The sequence below is a fragment of the Sus scrofa genome, chromosome 16, assembly GCF_000003025.6.
Source record: "Sus scrofa isolate TJ Tabasco breed Duroc chromosome 16, Sscrofa11.1, whole genome shotgun sequence".
Classification (NCBI taxonomy): Eukaryota; Metazoa; Chordata; class Mammalia; order Artiodactyla; family Suidae; genus Sus; species Sus scrofa.
The window spans coordinates 47,032,927-47,045,837 of record NC_010458.4 but is presented as its reverse complement, the minus strand read 5'-3'; positions in this window follow the sequence as shown (position 1 = coordinate 47,045,837).

Genomic DNA, 12,911 nt, shown 5'->3' with positions numbered 1-12,911 from the left:
GGATGTTTATTGATTTCTTCTTTTTTCTTATCTTCCTCGGAGTTTATTGTGCGTTGAGAATCTGTGGATTTTCCCCTGGAAAAATTCTCAGTCATATTGCTTCTACCTCACTTGGTTATTTCTTTTTAGACTGCAGATTAGATTTCTCATTCTATCCTCCATATCTTTTAGCCTCTGGCAGTTTTTCCATCTCTCTATATCCATGTGGTACTTCGTGTATTTTTTTCAAACTTATTTTTCAATTTACTCACTCTCTCCAGTTTATACAGTTTAACTCATCAACTAAGTTTATACTTCAATTCTTTTTTTTTTTTTGTCTTTTGTCTTTTTGTCTTTTTGCTGTTGTTGTTGTTGTTGCTATTTCTTGGGCCGCTCCCGCGGCATATGGAGCTTCCCAGGCTAGGGGTTGAATCGGAGCTGTAGCCACCGGCCTACACCAGAGCCACAGCAACTAGGGATCCGAGCCGCGTCTGCAACCTACACCACAGCTCACGGCAACGCCGGATCGTTAACCCACTGAGCAAGGGCAGGGACCGAACCCGCAACCTCATGGTTCCTAGTCAGATTCGTTAACCACTGCGCCACGACGGGAATTCCTATACTTCAATTCTTACATTTTTTTTAATTCTGGGAGTTCTGTTTTGGTATTTTTCCAATATGCATTGTAAATTTTGATTTTTTTTCCTTTTAATAGAAAAAACCTCTTAAAAATTAAATACTCTCGAAAGTTAAATGATTCCTTTAAGCATACTAAATGCAATTATTTCATACTCTGAATTTTATGATTATAATATCTGCAGTCTATATGGTTCTGATTCAGCAATTTTTTCTTTCTTCTTAGACCTGATCATGGTAGCTTGTTTCCTTGTGTGTTTGGTGATATTAAAATTTCGAGCTGATGTTACTGGAAACTTAGTGAGAATTCTTGAGGCTTGAGTTTTAAGTGTGTTCCTCCAGAGAAAGGTTGCTTTACTTTTGCATGACCAACTCAAAACCATTTAAAATGAAGATTTCAACTTCAGTGTTTAAGTCTATAGATATAGTGTAAATTTTATGTCAAAGAGTGTGAACTTGTGTTTAGAGATTTGTAGGGAAATACATATTTTTTCTTCTGTCCATCCAGAATCTAGTTTGAATCAGACAATATCTTTTTTTAACATGATATTTATTTATTTTTTGATTTCCCCAATACATTATTTTTTTTCCCACTGTACAGCATGATGGCCCAGTTACACATACATGTATACATTCTTTTTTCTCACAGTATCATGCTCCATCATTAGTGACAGATATAGTTCCCAGTGCCACACAGCAAGATCTCATTGCTAATCCATTCCAAAGGCAATAGTCTGTATCTATTAACCCCAAGCTCCTAGTCCATCCCACTCCCTCCCCTTCCCCCCTTGGCAACCACAAGTCTATTCTCCAAGTCTATGATTTTCTTTTCTTTGGGAAGGTTCATTTGTGCTATGTATTAGATTCCAGATATGTGATATCATATGGTATTTGTCTTTCTTTTTCTGACTTACTTACTTCACTCAGTATGAGCGTCTCTAGTTCCATCCATGTTGCTGCAAATGGCATTAGTTTGTGTTTTTTTATGGCTGAGTAGTATTCCATTGTGTATATATACCACATCTTCCTAATCCAATCATCTGTTGATGGACATTTAGGTTGTTTCCATGTCTTGGCTGTTGTGAATAGAGCTGCAATGAACATGCGACTGCATGTGTCTTTTTTAAGGAAAGTTTTGTCCGGATATATGCCTAAGAGTGGGATTTCTGGGTCATATGGTAGTTCTATGTATAGTTTTCTAAGGTACCATCATGCTGTTCTCCATAGTGGTTGTACCAGCTTACATTCCCACAAACAGTGCAGGAGGATTCCCTTTTCTCCACACCCCCTCCAGCATTTTTTATTTGTGGACTTATTAATGAAGGGCATTCTGACTGGTGTGAAGTGGTATCTCATGGTAGTTTTGATTTGCATTTCTCTAATAATCAAGGATGCTGAGCATTTTTTCAAGTGATTGTTGGCCATCCATTGATCTTCTTTGGAGAAATGTCTATTCAGGTCTTTTGCCCATTTTTCCATTGGGTGGTTGGCTTTTTTGCTGTTGAGTTATATAAGTTGCTTATATATTTTAGAGATTAAGCCCTTGTCAGTTGCATCATTTGAAACTATTTTCTCCCATTGTGTAATTTGTCTTTTTGTTTTCTTTTTGGTTTCCTTTGCTGTGCAAAAGCTTGTCAGTTTGATTAGGTCCCACTGGTTTATTTTTGCTCTTATTTCTGTTGCCTTAGGAGAATGACCTGAGAAAATATTCATGAGGTTGATGTCAGAGAATGTTTTGCCTATGTTCTCTTTTGGGAGTTTGATGGTATCTTGTCTTATATTTAAGTTTTTCAGCTGTTTTGAGTTTATTCTTGTGCATGGTGTGAGGGTGTGTTCTAGTGTCACTGATGTGCATGCAGCTGTCCAGGTTCCCAGCAATACTTGCTGAAAAGACTGTCTTTTCCCCATTTTATGCTCTTGCCTCCTTTGTCTAAGATTAAGTGACTATAGGTGTCTGAATCAGACAATATCCTTATAGACTTTTGGTGTGATACTGTTTCTTCTTTCCTCTGAGGACAGTCCTTTGGGAATCCTAGCTTTATGCAGTGGTCTCAGATCTGACCTCCAACCTTGCCCAAGCCAAGGCTTAGTCTCTTGTCCCTAAAACTCAGGTTCTTGTCTTATTAAAACCCAGACTCTAATCTGCCAAGAATTGGCAAATTCCCCCAGGGTTCCAGCACTCACTTACCCCTGTGTGTTAAGCTGCATGTTATGTGGTTAACACAGAAAACTATGTTGATTTGAATTACATGAGAGAAATATGAGACTCTTCCTTTGTAACTTTCCTTCCTTCCTTCCTTCCTTCCTTCCCTCCCTCCCTCCCTTCTTTCCTTCCCTCCCTCCCTTCTTTCTCTTTCTTTCTTTCTTTCTTACTTACTTACTTTCTTTTTGGATTTTTAGGGCTGCACTCTTGGCATATGGAGGTCCCCAGGCTAGGGGGCTAATTGGAGCTACAGCTGCTGGCCTACGCCACAGCCAAAGCAACACCAGATGCAAGCCATGTCTGCAACCACACCACAGCTCATGGCAACACTGGATCCTTAACATACTGAGTGAGGCCAGGGATCAAACTCGCAACCTCATGGTTCCTGGTCAGATTCGTTTCTGCTGTACCATGATGGGAACTCCTGTCTTCCTTTGTAGCTTTCTAAAGTGTAACGAGGGGAGCACAGTTTACAGGAATAGATCAGCTCAGTACAGTGAAGACTGCTTCTCAATAAAATGAGCTGTTTCATGAGATAGTGAATTTCCTGTCACCATATGGATTCAAGGATAGGCTAGACAACTTACTGGGGACAGTTAGGTAGAGAGGGCTGGATTGGATTGGACAGGAGTGCTGCCCTCCTCTCCTTCCACTTGCTTGATGCTGATCTGCATACCAGAACCAAAGCCATAATTCACTCAGGAAGAAGCCTCCTTTCTCTTGCCATCTGAAAATTTAAAGTCTTGGCTTCCAGGTCTGTTCCCTGCCCTCCAGTGGCTCCTTGACACCTGGCAGCAGAGCTGTCTGGTCTGACAGGTTGCGCCAGAGCATGCGATGTCTGGGCTGCCAGGGTCTGCTGTTCACGTGGCCACGTCTCTGGGCTCTGTCAGGTGGCCATGGTTTGTCTTGGCTACATTGCTGTCAAGGGGGGAGGTAGACAGGGGGCAGGATGAGAGAGCAACAGGTGTTACCAGGCGTCTAGACAGAAACGTATCCTTATACCCACAGGAGCATTCGTTTAAAATAGCTCTTTCCCCAAATATTCTTCTGGTGGCACTGGGCCCGTCTGTGCTGTGGTTTAAGATCATTTGGCACCTCTCATTCTTGCAATCAGAGAATGGTTTCTGGGGCTGTAAAATCATCCGTGATCTAAACCAATTAGCTCAGCCAGGGGAGGATTACATGCACCAGCTCTGGTACGGGGGCAACTTCACGCAAGCTGATTTTACAAAGTTTTAGTGTTTTTGCTTGCCCTGTTCTCCTCTAGGGCTGTCATCATTTAACAGGATGAGGCCCTGGCAGGTGACATCTTTAGGTGCTTGTTCAATTGCCCTTGGAGAAACTGAGTGAAAAGTGTTCACACTGTCATGCTTGGTGCAGTAAGGACGGGAGGATGCCCTCTAAACGTGGGCAGTCTGTTTATATGAAGAGAGGAGTAAAATGTCCTTTTCCTGTTTGGGATGAATTGGAAACTGACAGAGCTTAGTCATGGGAGACATAGATGAGGCTCTGCCAAGAGTGCTGGGGCCTGAGGGCCCTTCATGGAACCCAGGCTGACATGAGGTTAAAGCCAAGGGGGCAAGTTCGATATAAGCTACAGGGACTTAGACTGTGCTTAGTGTCATACTATTCTGGCAAGTAAGGGACAGTGGTTTCATAGGTGAACTTGAGCAAGAAGAGCTGAGTTTGTAATGGGTTCCCCCAATAATTTCCTTTTGGTTTTGGCCCTTGTTAGAATAGCACCTTGAACTATGAGCAGAAAAAAAATAGAGAGAAAATGAGAATATAAAAATCTCACCCTTCCAGAGAAAGCTACAAGTGACATTTGGTTGTATATCCTTCCACATCCTTTTGTGTATGTGTGTGTGTCTTTTTATAGAAATGGAACCATACTCTTTGTCATCTCCTTACCTGCTTCTTATATTGATTCAATAAACAGATATCTAAAGAATGACTACCATGTACCTAGTCTTGTTCTAGGCACTGGGTGTGCACTGATGAACAACACAAATCCCTTACTTTCATGGAGCTTACGTTCTAGAAAGCATTCTGTGTTGAGCATCTTGTCCTATCCATTGATCCTTCTATGAAACAGCATTTTTAGGAGCTATATACTATTCTATTCTATAGATGGACTTTAATTTTTGTGTGTGCTGTTGTTGGAAATTCAGATGGTTTGCAACTTATTGCTCTTGCAAACAATGAGATGATGAACCTTTTGGTAGCTAATATGTCCATACAGATTTATCAGTAAAGGCTGTAATGGAAAACTAAAACTAAATGCTTTCTCTGGTAGTGGGGATAAATGTGTACTCTCTGGTTGTGACCTGCAGGCAATTAGTTGCAAACACTTGGGCTCAGAGGGTATCACTGACAGACTTGGCTGACCACATGGCTTGGGTTGGGGCAGGCGGGCCGCATGTGGATGTGTTTCAGCTGACCCAGGTGGACTGCCTGGCAGCACTCAGACCTGTGGATCAATTAAGGACACATAAGGGTTTCAGGGGTCTTTAGAGGACTGGTTGCTCTCACTGTGGTTTTAAAAAAATAAAGCTCCATGATAAACTACTGAAATTATATTTTAGCAAACCAAAGAAAAGGATTCTCTGTAGCACACACACAAAGGAGTTGGGGACAGCCTGTCCTTGTGCATTGAGGGCTGGGCAAGGACAGCGCAGCAGGTAGAAGGACCAGCTTTCATGAAGGCCTTTCTATATATTGAACCCTTGTGAGAAGAATGGGAGGCGAAGCAGTGAGAGGCAGCTGGCCACAGGAATGAAGGTTTGCTTTCACAGGGCTCCCTAAGTTTGTAGTTGTGTGTTCATTGTGCTTTAGATCATCTGTTTGTGTCCATGATGTGCTCTTAGGCTTACCAGAGGAAGTGAGTCCTTCCTTTTTTTTTTTTTTTTTTTTTTTTTTTTTCGTCTTTTTGACTTTTCTAGGGCCGCTCCTGAGGTATATGGTAGTTCCCAGGCTAGGGGTCTAATCAGAGTTGTAGCCACTGGCCTACACCACAGCCACAGAAACTCGGGATCCGAGCTGCATCTGTGGCTTGCACCACAGCTCACGGTAACACTGGATCCTTAACCCACTGAGCAAGGCCAGGGATTGAACTCGCAACCTCATGGTTCCTAGTTGGAGTCATTAACCACTGTGCCACGACGGGAACTCCAAATGAGTCCTTCCTTTTGCCGGATAGTTCTGGTGAATAAGACCAACATATTGAAATAATTTTAAATACCTTCTTCTTCTACACCCCTCTCTTCCCCTAATTCTATCCAGTCTCCCAAAGTCTCTTCAATCTGTGTTCAATGCCTAATCCTCTCTCACTTGAAGAATTGCTAGGGCACTCATGGGTCTCCTGGCTCCCTCTTCCCTGAGCCCATGTCCCACACAATGTCGTAAGTGATCCCTGTGATGTGAACTTGGCCTTCCATTACCGCCCTGTTAAAAACCCCCAGGGGCTTCCTGTTGCAAGTTGAAGGGTGAAATGCAAACTCCTTAGAGACCGATAAGTCTTCTAAGCTGCCCAGTCTACCTGCCCAGTGCTATCTCCAGACACACCCACTCCTGTTTTCCACACCTGTGCACCACTTGCAGCCACCAGGGAGTAACACATTCATTCAGGCCCCCGTGTCCTTGCACACACTCTTCCTTTCTGCCCGGGATGACTTCCCCCTTTTGTTCCTGCTGGGTTCCTCCTCACATCCAGGCTCCCGCTTTGTTGTGACCCCTCTGCAATGTGTCCATCTCTATGTTAAAACTTATCAAGCTGCTCCTTGGCTTGTCTACTTGTGTGGATCCCCTCCTGGATGGCGATCTCCTTGAGGATGAGGAATGAGTCTTGTTCTTGTTTGCATCCCCCATCCCGTAGCAGTGCTTGACATATATTTGTTGCTGTATGTTGGAGGAGTTGATACAATCTGGACTGCAAAAGTGTTTTATTTGATGCAGATCTAACCAGATAGAATGTGTTCTCAGTGTTTTGCTCTGATTTATATTTTCAGACATCTTTTTAAAAGAATTTTATTCTAAAGGCAATTAATTATGTTACATAAAGGATGTTTACCAGATAGAGTAGATTCTCACATTCTCTTAGACACATGATTTGATGTTGCAAATCCCCACACACGCAAGTTATTCAGATTGTGAGTGGTGAATTTAGTTGCTGGGCTCTCTGACTTCAGACCATACTCTTGACTTCTATACAGCTATAATGGCTAGAGGTGCTGGTGTTTTGAGTCCAAGAGAAGGAGCTGTAAGTGGAAAGAAAGGGAAATGTGGAAAAAGAAAACAAACAAACAAACAAAAAAAACCCCAAACCCCTCCATGACTATCTGTGTCTATATAGACATTAAAAACTAGGCAAATTGCTTTCTTTTTTTAGTGTCTCAGTTTCCATATTTGTCAAATGTGAATAATAATATTCTCCTTTATGAGACAGCTATAAGGATTAAGTAGGATAATGTGTCTTATATAACAAATGCTAAAAAGTAGCAGTGATATTTATTTTCCTAGAATTCCTGGCTTTCTCTTTTTCCACATGCTTGTGAATCTGTGAGTGGGCTCTAACCGAAATAAATCTTTGCAGACAGAAAGCTCAAGACTGTCTGTAATTGATGAGAAGTAGGCAGCTATTAAATACTCCTTCAGGGATATCTGTAGGTCTCCATGTACCCTCTGCCCTACCATCCCTCCTATTCACTCCATGAAATCCCTCAGTCAGAGTTCACCCAAGGCCATGTTCATGGATGAAATCTGTGAGCTGATACACTTGCTAGTGTTAACACCTTAAAACTTTTACTTTATATCTCCATGAGATTGAATTTGGGGTTCCTTTCCTGAAGAAGGATTTTTTTACTTGAGTGGGAGCCCTGGGGCTGAGTTTGGGGAAGAAGTATCTGGTGAGGAAAAGGCAGAAGGAAGGAGGTAGGGGAATAAGGGATTCTACAGAAAACTGCCTTGGCTATATTGTCTAGGACTAGCCACCTACCTTCATCCCTCCTGCTGTCTTCTGCAGGATTGTCTTTGGAACTATTTCTTTAATATTTTAATGCAATCCTTTGATTTAATTCTGTTGGTCCACTTACTTCTCTGGGAAGTATGTGAAGAGGAGGTATGCTGGGGGAAGCATGAGGAAGAAAGGATCTTGTTAGTCCAATATACATTCTGAAAAATACTAGAACTGAGCTTACTGGTAGACCCAGGTCAGAATGTGGCTCGGGGGGCAGAATTGATGGAAGACATGATGACCTCACAGCATGGGGGATGTGCTTGAGAACTTCAGCTATCCCAGCTGCTTTTTTTTTTTTTAATTTTAAAAAAAATTTTATATTTTTAAAATATTCTTAACATAAGATTTACCATTTTTAATCATATGGCTCACTGGCATTAAGTACATTCACATTGTTGTTCAGTCATCACCACCATCCATCTCCAGAACCTTTTTCATCTTCCCTAACTGAAAATCCATACCCATTAAGCAATAATTCCCCATCCCTCCATTCTATCATCTGTCTCTGTGAATCTGACTACTCCAGGTACCTCATATGAGTGGAATTACTAACATTTTTGGTCCATTGTGACTGTCTTACTTCACTTAGTATACTGTCTTCAAGGTTTACCTGGGTTGCAGCCTCCAGCTGCTTTTGGAATTGCTTTGGAAGCAGGAATGAGCAAGGTGATCTCTATCTAGTGGACCTTGTGCTCTAGGCCTCAATTCAAGAAGGGGATGCCTGAGTGATCATTTCCCTCTCAAGGAGATTGGTGATGGCATTGTTAGCATTTTCAGGACACCTAGGGGAAAACAACAGCTGATCATTCTCTTTGTTCATTGCCTTCCTCCTCCCAGAGGGCATTAAAATCCAAAGCAGCCAACTATTCCCAATGAAAAGCCTTTGTTGGCTTGGCAGTGAGGCGGGAGACCTTTTGGTAGCCAGGACTCTGCTCCCATTTAGGAATTAGGTCACAACTAACCATGTTTGGTCCCAATTCATGTTTTGAAACAGCCCTCCGCTCCCTCCAGTGGCTTCTGCCCCCCATGCAGGATGTTGCTTCTGTGGTAGGCAGTAGAAAGCTTGTCACTTTCTGTGCTGGTCATGCTGACAGCCACGTGGGGCTATTGGCAGAGCTGGGCAGTGGCCGCCAGTCTCCTGGCCCATTGCCTTGGTCCCTGCTTGGAAGTCTTGTCATGTCTGATATGGCAGGGTCCGGTTTCTAGAGGAAAGTTTCCTCTGGGATTTGGATGAAACTGGGCTGTTCTGTCCTATCCCCAGAAAAATCTGAGCAAGCAGCAGTTGTAATTAATACTCAGTGAATCATACCCACTGGAGGGTTAACTCCTGTCAACCCAATGTTCTGAATGGGTGGAACACATGGTGTTGCCTGGGTGCTAGCCATGCTTGCTAATGAAGAATTCACTTCACTTCTTTTGGCCTTAAGGTTAGTCAAGGATAGAAGCCCAGGAATAAAGTAGTGCCCTAAGAGCTGCCTCCCACAGCTCTGGGCACTTTGCTTCCTCCTCCTCTAGGGGATTCATATCATTTCTAAGTTGCTTCTGTATATTTTTACTTCTGAATAAGAAAATTCTTTTTTAAAATTTTATTTTTTATGTTTTTAATATATTCTCCCCCCCCACATATTTTTTTTTTTACATTGAGGTATAGATGGTTTACAACGTTTTGAATGTACAGTGTAATGATTCAGTCATATATATATATATATATGTATGATTTCTCTCTCTCTCTGTATATATATCTTTTCCAGATATATCTGGAATCAGATATCTGGAAAAGAATCTTTTCCAGATTCTTTTCCATTGTAGATTATTACAAGATATTGAATATAGTTCCCTGTGCTATACAGTAGACCCTTGTAATTTATCTGTTTTATACATAGCAGTGTGTATCTGTTACTTTCAAATTCCAACTTTATCTACCACCTCCCTTCCCCTTTGGTAACCATAAGTTTGTTTTCTATATCCATGAGTCTATTTTTATTGTGTAAATAACTTCATTTGTATCTTTTTTTTTTAGATTCCACATGTATGTGATATCACATGATATTTGTCTTCTCTGTTTGACTGATCTCTTAGTATGATATTCCGTAGTCCAGAGTAAGATAACTCTTACATTTTGTTTTAAGTTGAAGTTGAGCACATGTAGAAAAGTACACAAATCATAAATAAGCAGGTTGATGGATTCTTCCAAAGTGTAGAATCCATGAAACACACAGATTGAGACGTAGAATATTTCTGGAGTTCTAGAACTCCCTCCCCCACATTCCTCTTTCCAAGGGAAACTATTAACCTGATTTTTAAGAGGCTGGATTAGTTTTATGTGCTTTTGATTGAGAATGTTGCTTGTTTTTGAGTCACCTGTGCATATACTTTAGTGTCTGGCTTTTTTGCTAACATTAGATCTATGAGGTTCATCTCCGCTATTATTTTAGTTGTAGTTCATTTGTTTCATTGCTGGATAGCATTCCACAATTTATTTGTCCATTCTACTGTCAGTTCTGTGCCAAGACATATTGAAGCCTGAGGGAAAAAAACCGTAATACTGATCCCACCTTTATTTAAAAATTTGATATTTTGATCATCATGGAATTTTTGGGGTCTATTTATTATTATTTTTTAGGGCTGCACCCATGGTATATGGAAGTTCCCAGGCTAGAGGTCGAATTGGAGCTGTAGCTGCCAACCTACCCCACTGCCACAGCAACATGGGATCCTTATTCCACTGAGCAAAGCCAGGGATCAAACCTGCGTCCTCATGGATACTAGTCGGATTCATTACCACTGAGCCACGACAGGAACTCCCATCATGGATTTTTTGCATTACTTTTGATTGAGGAAAAAAAAACGCATTGCATTAAAATGTTCTTTATCTTGACTATGTTTTTTTAATTTATTATTTATTGTTATTATTATTGTTATTTTTAATAGTTATTTCCCCAATACAATTTTTTTTTGATCCTTAAATTTTACTCCTGAGATGAGTGCTTCCCTTGCCTCACTCTGGCCCCAACCCTGTCTGCTAGAGATGGATGCATGAATTACATGCAGTTTTGAGCAAGTATGAATACTGTCGCTCTGCACATTGCTGTACATGTCTCATGGTAAGCAAATGTATGCATTTCTGAAAGTATATACTTAGGAGTGACATTTCCGTAGACAACTTTTTGATGGAAGGCTTGAGGTAGGGCCAGGGGGCTTTTGTTTTCCCTTCCATGTTGCCTTTCCTTCCAAAATTGTTTTGAGAATGTCTTCAGCCTTAGTATGTTGTCAAGAGAGAACTTGATGGAAAGTCAAGCACCAGGCTCACTGGCACATGTGTACATCAGGGCTCCGGGATGCCTGGGAACCAACCATGTGCATGAGGAATACCTTGAAGACACAGGGTGGTCCCTTGCAAAGGAAAGTCCCTTAGAAACACGATTCCCTGATGCTAATTGGCCAAGTTTGGGTATCAGCTGATTCTAAGAACTAAATTGGGTCCCTTTCCATTTTTTCATATTCTCTGCAGGAGTTAGTATTTATTTGAAATTGACACAGAGTTATAGAAAACAAACTTATGGTTACCAAAGGGGATAGTGGGGTTGGGGAGAAGAGATAAATTAGCAGTTTGGGATTAACACATTCACATGACTATATGTAAAATAGGTAAGCAACAAGGACCTAATAGAAAAGAGTCTGAAAAATATGTATGTATAATTGAATCACTTTGCTGTATGCTTAAAACAAACACAACATTGTAAATTAACTACACTTCATTTTAAAAGAAATTAGTATCTTCTTCCTGAAAGTTTGAGAAAACTTACTCATGAACCCTTTTAGAAATGAAATCATTCAACATGCATAATTAAAAGAAAAATCCCGTGTATATTATTCAGTTTTCTACTTTTTCTTGAGATGATCTTTCTTGAGGAAAGGTTCGTTAAGATTTTCGGATGTGCTAGTACATATTAATTTCTTGCCCCTTAAAACAGTCTTCTCTTTGTTGTTATATAATCTTATTTTCATCCTGATAATTCTGCCTTTAAAAATTTTTTTTTTTAGTGGAGTTTTTATTCCCACTTATTCTTGAATTAATAAAGGATATCAACCCTTTGCAAATACTTCTTAGGGATTTTGTTATTTTAAAAAATATGTTTTTGACCAACAAAAATTTATAAATTTTATTTGATAAAGTCTGAATTTTTTCCCTTTGTGACTTCTCTCATTGCTTCTGTGTTTAGAAATTCCACCCCATTCCAATATTAAAATTTATCTATTTTAAAATTTTCTTGTAATTTTAATTTTTTATACTCAGTTATTTAGAAATTTCTTTGATACAAGGTAGGTATTTAAATTGTTTTTCCCACCAAAAATTTCTGGCTACTCTTAACATTATTATTATTATTATTATTATTATTATTATTCTTTTTAGAGTCTATATTTTTTTCTGTGGTTTATTTTTTAATCCCTTTATTAGCTACTAAATTCTCATATGTTTCTGATTTAATACAATGTGTGTTCCTGAAAAATCTCTCCTGCAAAATGGTGCATTAAAAATAACAGGAATTATGAGGAAAATAGGTTTAGAGTTTAGCCACTAAAAACTTAGCCTACTTCATGACAAAATTACTGCAATTGTCATTCAAATTTTAGCATGGTTAGACCTTCATTGGCATTTGTACCCATTATCAGACAGTCCGTCATTTATAGCTATCAAGCTCAGGGCTTTGAGATATAGATCTTTGGAGCTATTTACTAAATATAGACACGTTTTTATTAAAATTAAAATCTGATATGAAGTATAGCCTTTCTTAAAAAAAATCAGGCTTTTTTTTTTTTTTTGGCCTTTAAGGGCTGCACCGGCAGCATATGGATGTTCCAGGCTAGGGGTTGAATCGGAGCCACAGCTGCCGGCCTACACCACAGCCACAGCAACACCAGATCTGAGCTGCATCTGCTACCTACACCACAGCTCACAGCAATGCCGGATCCTTAACCCACTGAGCGAGGCCAAGGGTCTCCATCATTCCTTGAGATGGGACTACGGTAGGAGAATAAATGTGGGTATTTGGGACATTTTAAGTTGGAGGTGTCAGA